The 10,805-nt window shown below is 36.7% G+C and overlaps 1 pseudogene; it reads left to right on the plus strand.

The window, feature by feature from the left end:
• Positions 1–710: 710 nt before the first annotated feature.
• On the plus strand, positions 711–1,288 carry LOC150016364 (calmodulin-alpha pseudogene; annotated as a pseudogene).
• The last annotated feature ends 9,517 nt before the right edge of the window (positions 1,289–10,805 follow it).

The raw sequence follows: 10,805 nt of genomic DNA on the forward strand, positions 1-10,805 counted from the left end.
CATTATGGGAGGCAACCAATCAACGTTTCTCTCTCGCATCAATGTCTCAGTCTCTCTCAAATCAATAAACATATCCTCGAGTGAGGAAAAGATAAAAAAGAAGATAACTATACTTGCCATACTCAATCTTTTCTCTCCCTTCTAGGACTGGATGGTTTTCAGCTTCCTTTTCATCTCTTATGTTCTTTTCTTATGTCTTATCTCCTTATTTTGTACTCCAGTATCACAGCCTAAAGTTAAAGGCTAAATGACACAAGTGTACAGGATTTGTTATATTGAAGGGGTATGAGAAAAATCTGACTCCAGGAAGATAAACACCCACAATGAGAGATCCTTGTTCAGTTTGTTTATAAAGTGCCAGGTGCTGAGAATAAAACAATGAACAAGATACTATCTCTGCCCTTAAGAAGCTTCAATCTGTAGTGAGAAGACGGACTAGAAAAAAGGTTGTAACACAATATGGTATGTGCAACATGGATGATATTTACAAGGTGCTAGAGCAATACAGAAGGGCAACCCATCCCAGCCTGAAAGGGCCAGGGGTTGGGTGGGGGCTAAGGATAAGCTTCGAAAGTCAAGTAGGAGTTGTACTACAAAGGTTGGGATGGCATGAGAGTAAGATAAGAGGGGCAATGTCAAGAGTCCCAACTGGGAGTCCAAGTGAGCTGAGTGGTTGTGTGGTCAGGTCTTGGAGAGTGGTGGAGCTTGCAGCATGGCTGACCAACTGACTGAAGAGCAGATTGCAGAATTCAAAGAAGCTTTTTCACTATTTGACAAGATGGTGATGGAACTATAAAAACAAAGGAATTAGGGGCTGTAATGAGGTCTCTTTATTAGAATCCCAGAGAAGCAGAGTTACAAGACATGATTAATGAAGTGGATGCTGATAGTAAAGGTACAATTGACTTCTCAGAATTTCTGACAATGATGGCAAGTAAAATGAAAGACACAGGCAGTGAAGAAAAAATTAGAGAAACATTCTGTATGTTTGACAAGGATGGCAATAGCTATCAATATAGCAGAGCTTTGCCATGTGATGACAAACCTTGGAGAGAAGTTAACAGATGAAGAAGTTGATGCAGTGATCAGGGAAGCAGATATTGATGGTGATCATCAAGTAAACTATGAAGAGTTTGTATAAATGATGACAACAAAGAGAAGACATTGTACAAAATGTGTTAAATTTCTTGTCAAAAATTATTTACTTGCCTTACCTTTATTTGTAGCTTCTCAGCAAGAGGTTTCCCCTACTGTCGAAAAATATGTCTGTATAGTAATGAGGATTTAATTCCTCCATATTTTCTTCCCTTATCTTACTGTCATTGTCCTGAAACCTTATTTTATAAAATTGATCAAATAATGTGTTTCATGTGGCGTACTCTGGATATATCTAAGCCCTTCTGCACATCTAAACTTAGATGAAGTTGGTCAAATGAGGGAACATATGAATTATGCCTTTTTTTAGAGCAGTTTTCTTTAGGAACTGTCAGCATGTTGGTGAATTGTGGAGCTGTAACTCTGCATGGACTGTGGACAGTCATCAATATGTACTTAAAGTTGCACTATTGTAAAATGGGTATATTATCCAGGTACTCATACACTATTTTTTTGTACTGCTGGTTCTGTATCAGAAACATTTTCTTTTCTTGTTACTTGCTTTTTAAACTTTGTTTAGCCACTTAAAGAAAATCTGCTTATGGCACAACTTGCCTCAGATCCATTCCAGGTTGTTTATCTGTTTTCCAATAGAAAAAAAATTACCCCCTCCCCAAAAAAGAGTTCCAACTGGGAGAATACTGTATGTAAAACAACATCATGTGCTTTAGGATCTAGGTATAATTCCATGTAACTGGAATATCAAGGAAGGGAAGCAGATGTGGTAGGGGATGAGGCACCCTGGCTTTATGAAAAAGCTGCTAATGAAGTATGTATTTGTAGTTTGTATAATAAATATTAATACAGAAAGACATAAAAATCAGAAGAAAAAAAAAAACCCAGCAAGACAATGGGTCTGAATGAATGTGGTTCTGGGAGGGACTCTGGAAAGCCAGGAGCAGCCAGTCTTGGGTGATCTCAAGCTAGAATTTGTGTTTCCAGTTCAGCTATTTTATTTGCCATTTATATTCCTGTACTTTGTATAGTTATTTAGAAGAAGGAAAAGGAAAATTTGAGTGAATGTAGAAGATAAGGAGGGAGGTTATAAAAGAGATATTTAAGCAGCTCTCCATTTGGATGTCTAACAGACATCCCAAAGTCAACACATCCAACCTGAAACTTTTTATCTATGCTCACAAATCTGCACCATCCATGTCTCAACTCAGTGGGTTAGCAACTCCAACTTTCCAGTTACTTAGACCTAAAGTCTTGGTGCCCGTCCTTCATTCCTCTCTTTCTATCAGATCCCATACTCAGTCCCTTAGGAGATTCTGTTGGCTCTTCCTTCAAAATACTTGTATACCCCAAATTCAACCATATTTCACCAACTCAGCTGAATCTACATCATCTCTTATCCTGATTGCTGCAGCAACCTTCCAACAAGGCTCCCTGCTTTAACTCTTGACATTCTATAGTCTATTTTCCACACAATGTCCAGAGGAATCCTTTAAAAATGTAAGTCAAATAATATCACCCCAAACCCTCTTTCACTCAGATTAAAACCAAAGTTCTTATAATGAATTGTTTTAGGAGCTCTGCTCTTGCCATTGCCTCTGCCACAAATACTCTTTCCCCAATACTTAGCTAACTCTCACCTCCTCAACTCTGCTAAAATTTCACTGTTCAGTGAAGAGTGACCCTGTCTACCCTATTTAATATTGTAATCTGCTACCCCCATCCCCATACACTCTAGATCCTCCTTACCCTACTCTACTTTTTTTCCAGTCCTTATCACTTCCAGTATAATATATAATGTATTTATTATCTTTATTGTTTAATTTCTTGTCTCCTCTTTCTAGGCTGCAAATTCTACAAGGGATTATTTGGCTCACTAATATATCCTGCTTAAAACAAATGTCAAATAAATGAATGAATGAATGAAAAGTAGATATTATCAATTGAAAATTCCACTTTACATTATTCGAATTCCCCTTTCTTAAACTCAGAATGTAGTATTGAGAAATAGAGGAATCAGTTGTTACATGTATCTTAAGTCTAGGGACTGAATGGAAAAGAAAAACAAAAGTCTCCCTATGGCATGACCCTGGGTAGAGGAGACTAATCTTTTAACATTATAATGTATTTTCTTGTTGTCCTTAAGTTTGAAATGAATAGTTATCAGACATATTTCTGAATTTTGCTTGTATATATGTGTTTGTTAAGGCCTTTTCTACCACTAAGATTATAACATGTTCTTTTATATTTGTTCTAATACTCATAGAATTTAGTTTTGCTTTGTTTATTAAGTTTAGGTCTGATCTTTAATCCATCTGGAATTTAGGCTTGTGATTTGTGAGAAGTAGGGAGCAAACATCACTTTTCACAAACAATTAGCCAGGTGGTCCCAAATCAAATACCAAATAGTCCAGTCTTGCCTCACTAGTTTGAAATATCACCTTTATTCTGACATTAATATCAAACTATTTTTAATTACTATATCACACTATATTTTGATTTATTGGTGTTAATCTCTCATTTTATTACAATTCACTATTACTAATTTTAGCCTAACTCAAACATATAGCCACTCATGTGTTATTTTTTGAGCACTTACTATATGTCATGCACTGGAAATAAAAATATGCTGGCTGGATATGTCATGCACTGGAAATAAAAATATGCTGGCTGGACTCAATTATAAATTCAGTGGATTGAGGTCTTGACTCTATTTTGTGTGTGTGTATATATTAAAATTTTCTTTTTTTCTTTTTTCTTCAGTGTTATGTAGTTTTCTGAGTACAGGTCTTTTACCTCCTTGGTTAAGTTTATTCCTAGGTACTTTATTTTTCTTGTTGTTATGGTAAATAGGATTTTTCTGTTAGTTTCTATCTCTGAGATTTTATTGTTGGTGTACAGAAATACCTTCAATTTCTGAATATTGACTTTGTACCTTGCTATTTTGCCAAATTCACTTATTAGGTCGAGTAATTTTTTTGTGGAGTTTATAGGGTTTTCTGTGTACACTATCATGTCATCTGCAAATAATGACAGTTTTACTTCCTCTTTTCCAATTTGGATGCCTTTTATTTCTCTTTCTTGTCTGATTGCTGTGGCTAGAACTTCCAAGACTATGTTGAATAGGAGTGGAGAGAGTGGATATCCTTGTCTTGTTCCTGCTCTCAGGGGGAATGCTCTCAGGTTTTGCCCATTAAATTTTATTTTCAATTACATTTTGCACTCAATATTATTTTGTATTAGTTTTCAAGTATACAGAATAGTGGTTAGACAATCATATACTTTACAAAATGTATCCCCTGCTATTTCCAGTTTCCATCTGGCATCATACATAGTTATTACAATGTTACTGACTATACTGTATTCCCTATGCTATACTTAACATCCCCATTACTGTTTTGCAGCTACCAATCTGTACTTTTCAATCCCTTCACCTTTTTCACCCAGTCCCCCAGCTACCCTTCCCTCTAGCAACCATTAGTCTCTTCTCTGTATCTGTGTAGACTCTGATTGCTTTTTTTTTTTTTTTTTTTTTTTTTGAGGGGTGGTGATGGCAAAGATTTTTTTCCTCTTAAGTACTGGTTATGTTGCTGATGTATTTATAAATAATAAAGATCATCTTTGCTAACTTTTTCTGAAATAGTAAGTCTAAATATGAATCCGAAGTTGAGGCTCTAATGAAAAGTTTAAAAATGTGCACAAAGATTAAGAAATGAGAAAAGCAGAATGTGGTGTAATATCTGGTCCTTAATCTACCAATTAGGGGGCAAATGACTATTCCAGTAAATATTAAGGCACGGTCTTTTCTCTCCCTCTATTAAACTTATTTTGAGAGTTACACACCAAGTCATGCCCAATGAAGCATCACCACATCCTAGGAAGATCTTGTGTGTATATTCTCATGAGCACATTTAATTGCATGTTCCTACTCCCTCAGATTAACCTTTTGGCAAAGTTAGCTCATTTCATTTCCAAAAGATATGAGGTAACCATGGTCTGATGTTGAGCAAAAGGTGATGAGGATCAGTTGGAAACTGCAATCAGGGAAAAGGTTTAGGTGTAATCTGTAACACTGGAAAGTCTACCACCTTTACCCAGGTCAAAGAAGTTGAATTTTAAAAACTTTAAACATGGGGTCTTTAAACCTTTGATCCTCTCCCCTTACACACAGTAATTAAAGAAATTTTGACATCTGTTTGTGCATGGTAGGCACAACAGTAATATTCAAATATAATAATTATTTAAGTGTCAGATTGGACCTCCACCCAAGTATTTATTGAGCACCCACTATGATGGGGATAGAAAAATTAACTAAACAGACACAATTCCTTCCCCCAGTGAAGAAATTGTCCCATCCTATCTAAGTGCTTTATGTGTTTGTCCAAGAAAAATAAATGAGCAGTCTTATAACTAAACTGTGGAATGACATAACTCTTTGTTTACATAATTATATCCAAGGAAATCTCAACCTACTCTAAAGCTGATTATAATTTTTATAATTTCTGCTCTACATATTCTCCTTTTTTTTAAATAGCAAGTCTAAATCTGATTATCTGGGATTCATGACCTACTTTGCCAGCCTAAAGCTATATTATACTGCAATCAAAAGGATTAGTTTAGTTTTAATATTTCACTAGACATTATTGGATGGTCCCTGTGGTTTAAGAACTCACCTTAGTAACTAGTCCTACTATTACTGACCAGACTCTCCAAAGAATACAGGCTTCTCTAGCACAGGGAGAGTGATTGGTTACGTTTGGAGCTGCCACGTGGGAATATTTTCCAGATGTCATGTATGATGTGTCTCAGAGTAGGTATGTGTTGTTTGAGGTTAAATTTGGAAACCACAAAATGCACATGGAATAAACCAGGATTTTCAAGATCTTAGAACACTGAAAGAGAAAACCAGGGCAATGCCTGAGCACTGGAACACATTTGTTACATGCCAACTTCCTAATGTCACTGAGGATTAAATCTGTAGAAAGATGAAAAATAGACATTCAATGGTAAAATCCTAAAAGCACACAAGAAAATGGCAGCACTGGCCTTTGAAAAATATATCCCAGAAGAGTTCTTGTTAACATGTTTCATATCCTCACTAGTATAATACTGTTTCTGAGACCCTACCAGTAGAGATTCAACGTAAGAAATTCTCTCATTTCCTTTGTTTTTCTGATCTAAAAAGAACTACATTTAAGAAACAAGGAAAAGGCCTTAATTCTCCTAACTACCCCAAAGTGCCATTCCAGAATTTTAGGACAAAAGTATTCAGAGGTGAAATGGAGAAGAAAAATTATTATCCAACTTGAGTTCTCAATATGGCCCACAACTCTAATTGTTGCAGATTACGGTTATGAAACGAATCCAGTACCAGTCCACACAAAGCAGTTCCAAAGGCACAGAGTAAATATTGCTGACAAAACTTCTGAGTGCTCTAATGAGTAATTAGAAATAACTAATTCCTAACTGAGTATGATTCATGTTTAGGGTTAGAGGTAAAGGGCATGCTTAATCTGGTAATCGCTTATAGAGAATGCAGTAATTTCTCTGGAAACAAATCTAATTAGTCATAATGTGCCATACTGGGCAGTGCTCAAGAGAACAGGCACCACTGCACTAATGTCACTCTGGCACACATTCACATTCTCTTTATGATCCCACCACCATCCTTCACCCCCAACTCCACCCCACCACCACCTCCTTTTATTCCCCAAAAAGTAATGAAATAACAATGGTTGATAGCACCATTTAAAAGGTAGCATTACACAGGGGAACAATTTTTAACATAATTCCTATTGAGTTCAATCTTTCAGCTGTTTTAGACTTAAATAGGCATGCTGGTTTCAAAATTGCAGTTAGTTTTCTTGTATCACGTCGTTTTTTCTCGACAGCTTATCTTAATGTGACCACTCTAGGATAGATAGAGCTTGGATCAAGGGAAGCACTAGTGCTCTCCTATTGGCTGACAGCAAACATCTCTCAAGTGGGGAGGGGTGGGGAACGACCTTGGAGACCAGCGATGGGTTCATACTTGTCTGGGCTATTCAGTTACACATGAGACAGTATGGTGAGAGGTTGCGTGCCACTCTATATAGTGAATCGTATTCCGAAGTGTAGTCCAAGTTCTTGTCTGTATAGGAGTTAGAAGAACTTATTTTTTTATTTACATATGTACTTATTTCCTTTTCTTCAGACCATGTCTGCCCCTGCTATTTCTAGTCATAAGTGCCTAAATGACCCTGATTCATTTTGCTATATCTGTGACAGTTCCACCATTCCCAAAGGACAAACATCAGTGCCTTTGTCAGGCAAGCCTATTTTGCATATTTTAAAGTAAAACTTGGTGATCAAGATAAGTCTTGGGCCCCTCACTAGGTGTGCAAGCAGTGTGTCGAGAGTTTATGAATGTGGACAAAGAGAACACGTGATCAATTGCCATTTGGTATACCTACGGTTTGGTGAGAGCCCAGAGACCATTCAAGTGACTGTTACTTTTGTAGAGTGAAAACGTCAGGATATAACAAGAAAAATAAATGCAAAATAAGAGTATCCTACTCTACCATCAGCTATACACCCAGTGCCTCATTCAGCTGAAATCCCAGTGCCAGTTTTCACTGAACTACCCTCTTTCAAAAAACAGGAGTGCGGTGAAGAACTAAGTGACAGCAATGATGAAATTGAAGATGGTTCAGTTCATAAGGGATTTGATCAGCATGAGTTGAATGATTTGGCACGAGATTTGGGACTATCCAAAAAGGCTTCAGAACTCCTAGCATCAAGACTGCATGAGAAAAACTTGCTTGAAAAAGGAGCAAAGGTATCCTACTTTCAATCAAGAGAAAGTGCACTTCTGCAGCACTTTCGAAGTGACGGTGGCTTTGTGTAGTACCATAACATACATAGTTTAATGGAGAAATTGGGAATTCCCATCTATAATGCAACTGAATGGTGACTGTTCACTGACAGCTCAAAGCGGAGCTTGAAATGTGTCCTCCTCCATAATGGCAATTTATTTGGTGCAGTCCCAATTGGCCATTCAGTTTGTTTTCATGAAGACTATGAAGACATAAAGAGGGTCATTGATCTATTGCAATATCACAAACACAATTGGATCATCTGTGTTGACCTTCAAATGGTTTGTTTCCTTCTTGGTCAGCAACATGGATACACCAAGTATCCCTGCTTTCTGTGTATGTGGGACAGCTGAGTTCATGAGATATATTGGGTCGAGTTGAATTGGCCTCCAAGATCTGACCTCAAACCTGGTGATCCAAACATTCTACATGAGCCACTTGTTGACAGAAAGAATATTCTATTCCCACCTCTGCACATAAAACTGGGTCTCGTGAAGCAATTTGTTAAAGCTTTGCCAACTGAAGGAGACTGTTTTAAGTATCTCATTTTGGCATTTCCTAGTCTGTCATTTGAAAAGATAAAACACCTTAATATATATGTTTGGTAGTAGAACTTTACTACTTGTACACAATTTGACTTACGGTAATAATATATAGCCTTTATATAAATAAAATAACAAAATAAACAGTATATTCAGGTGATTTTTTATTTTCCTTTGTATGTACATTTTATATGCTTTTTGGGACAAAGGGACGGTATCCTGTACCTTAAAAAGTTGATGTGATAGAGAAAAACTGGTATCATTTTTGGATTCAGATGCCAAAAGTTAGTAAAAACCGAGTGTCAGATCTAACTCAACCAAAATTGTGTTCCCCAGTGTTATATGTGTTCCCTGGGCTTTGGAGTCATTTCTAAATTATAATTCTGGTACTATTACATAGCTGAAAACACTCATTTCATCAATGTTCTGCTTTGATATGCTCCTGAAAGTTGGAGGTAGGCTGTAGTGAATTTAGAAACAGGAAATACAAAGCAACCTTTCCCCCTTCTGATCATATTCCTGCCAGTTATCTAGTTATCACCTGTAGCCTGGCCAGATGTCTAGATGTAGTAATCCTTGTTTCTCAGGACTCACTCACCATAAGTAACAACTTCCCTTGAAGTGGCTCTTGCAGTCTCAGTGAAGCTGAAGCTAGACAGGGGTTGTCTTCTCCTGGGAGCCGTCATCTAAGAAAGCCAACATTGTCCACTCCATACACTTAGGTTTCTATTTACTATTCAGTTTTTATATTAATCACTTTTCCACATTCACTTATATTGAGTTATCATAAAAATATTTAGGTAAAGAGGATTCTGTGTCATACTAAACCCATCAAGATGCTAACATTGATAGTTCTTACAGAACTTAGGTACTTGTAGAATCTCAAGATATTATTAAGCTTTCAAGGACCAAAGACAAGAAATACTATAGTGGTACATTTAGTACCATCAAAGCCACTACCTTTTGAGACACATTTTAGATGAGAAATTAAGGCTTAAATTTAAAGATAAATACCTAAGTTATTTATCTCACAAGGTTCACTAGAAAAGATGGTCCATTTAAAGAAAACTAGAGTTTAATCAAGATACTAATTCAAAGGGGGTGAGCATTTTGTGGAAGCCAAGTCAAGATGGTGAAGTTTCTCAGCAGTGTCCATATTTTTATGCAATAAGGGAAATATTCTGTATCTATATTGTCCAGTACCATAGCCATTAGCCACACGCGGCTATTGAGCACTTAAAATGTGGTTAATGCAAGTAAGCCACTTAATTTTTAATTTTATTTAATCTCTATTTAAAGTTTAAATAGCCACATAGCTAATGGCTATTATATTGAACAGTGCAACTCAGGTCTAGCAAAGTCATTACAACTCCTAGGCCTGAAGAGGTAAGAAGGAACCTGGAGTGATACAGAATTAGAGCTGTATCTTATAGGATTACATAACAGGAGCTATGGCCTTTGACAAAGATACATACACTCTGCCAACCTGGACTGGTGAGGGAAATACTGGAAATACCCCAACTCACTCTTCCTGCCCTACCTACATCTCTGACTGGTAGAACTCACCAGAAACTACAGGACAAGGAAAAACTCATTGATGTAGTCCATGAAAGTCAGCCTCCTCCAGTACAGACCATAGTAAAGGGTGGAGAAGAGATCTGAGGCAAAATTTTATCATACCATGTATACAATGAATTGAAGCACCAATTGTTTGGTTTATAAGCATTCATAAATCTAAATAAATATGGAACCAGTGGCAAAAATGGGACAAAGGCATGTTTTTCAATAAAGTCTTAAATGCTATTATTAAAGCTATCCCAGAGTTCTCTGCTGCACTAAATGGCACAATGTTTTAATCAAACTGCAACTGGGCTCATTTTAGGTTTCATTCATGAAGAATGAGGTCAATACCATGCCCCTTCAATCATATTCAACCTTAGATTCTTACCAAGAATCTGTGTGAAACTTTTTCCAAGGTACCTTCTCAAACCACAAAGCCTAGGAGTGGGAAAGTTTTCACTTAAGTTAAAGGTCATTGTAACTCAATAAAAGGATAAACATAGATTTAAAAAATGGGAGAAAGATACAGGGATCCAAAGGTCCCCAAATTTCTACTCTAGTACTGTATGACCACTCTCTTAAGAGGCCTATTTGTTTTATTTTTGTACCATCTCTCTGAATGATGGTATGTGTTTTTAACAACCTTTCACTTTCTTCACTGGATAGTAGTGCTATTTTTTTTAAAAAGAAAGAAAAGAGGAGCATGAAGGGTGAGGTCAGATCTATAGCCAAAGTCAAA

Source organism: Furipterus horrens, unplaced genomic scaffold (assembly GCF_987537825.1).
Source record: "Furipterus horrens unplaced genomic scaffold, mFurHor1.1.pri manual_scaffold_3, whole genome shotgun sequence".
NCBI lineage: Eukaryota > Metazoa > Chordata > Mammalia > Chiroptera > Furipteridae > Furipterus > Furipterus horrens.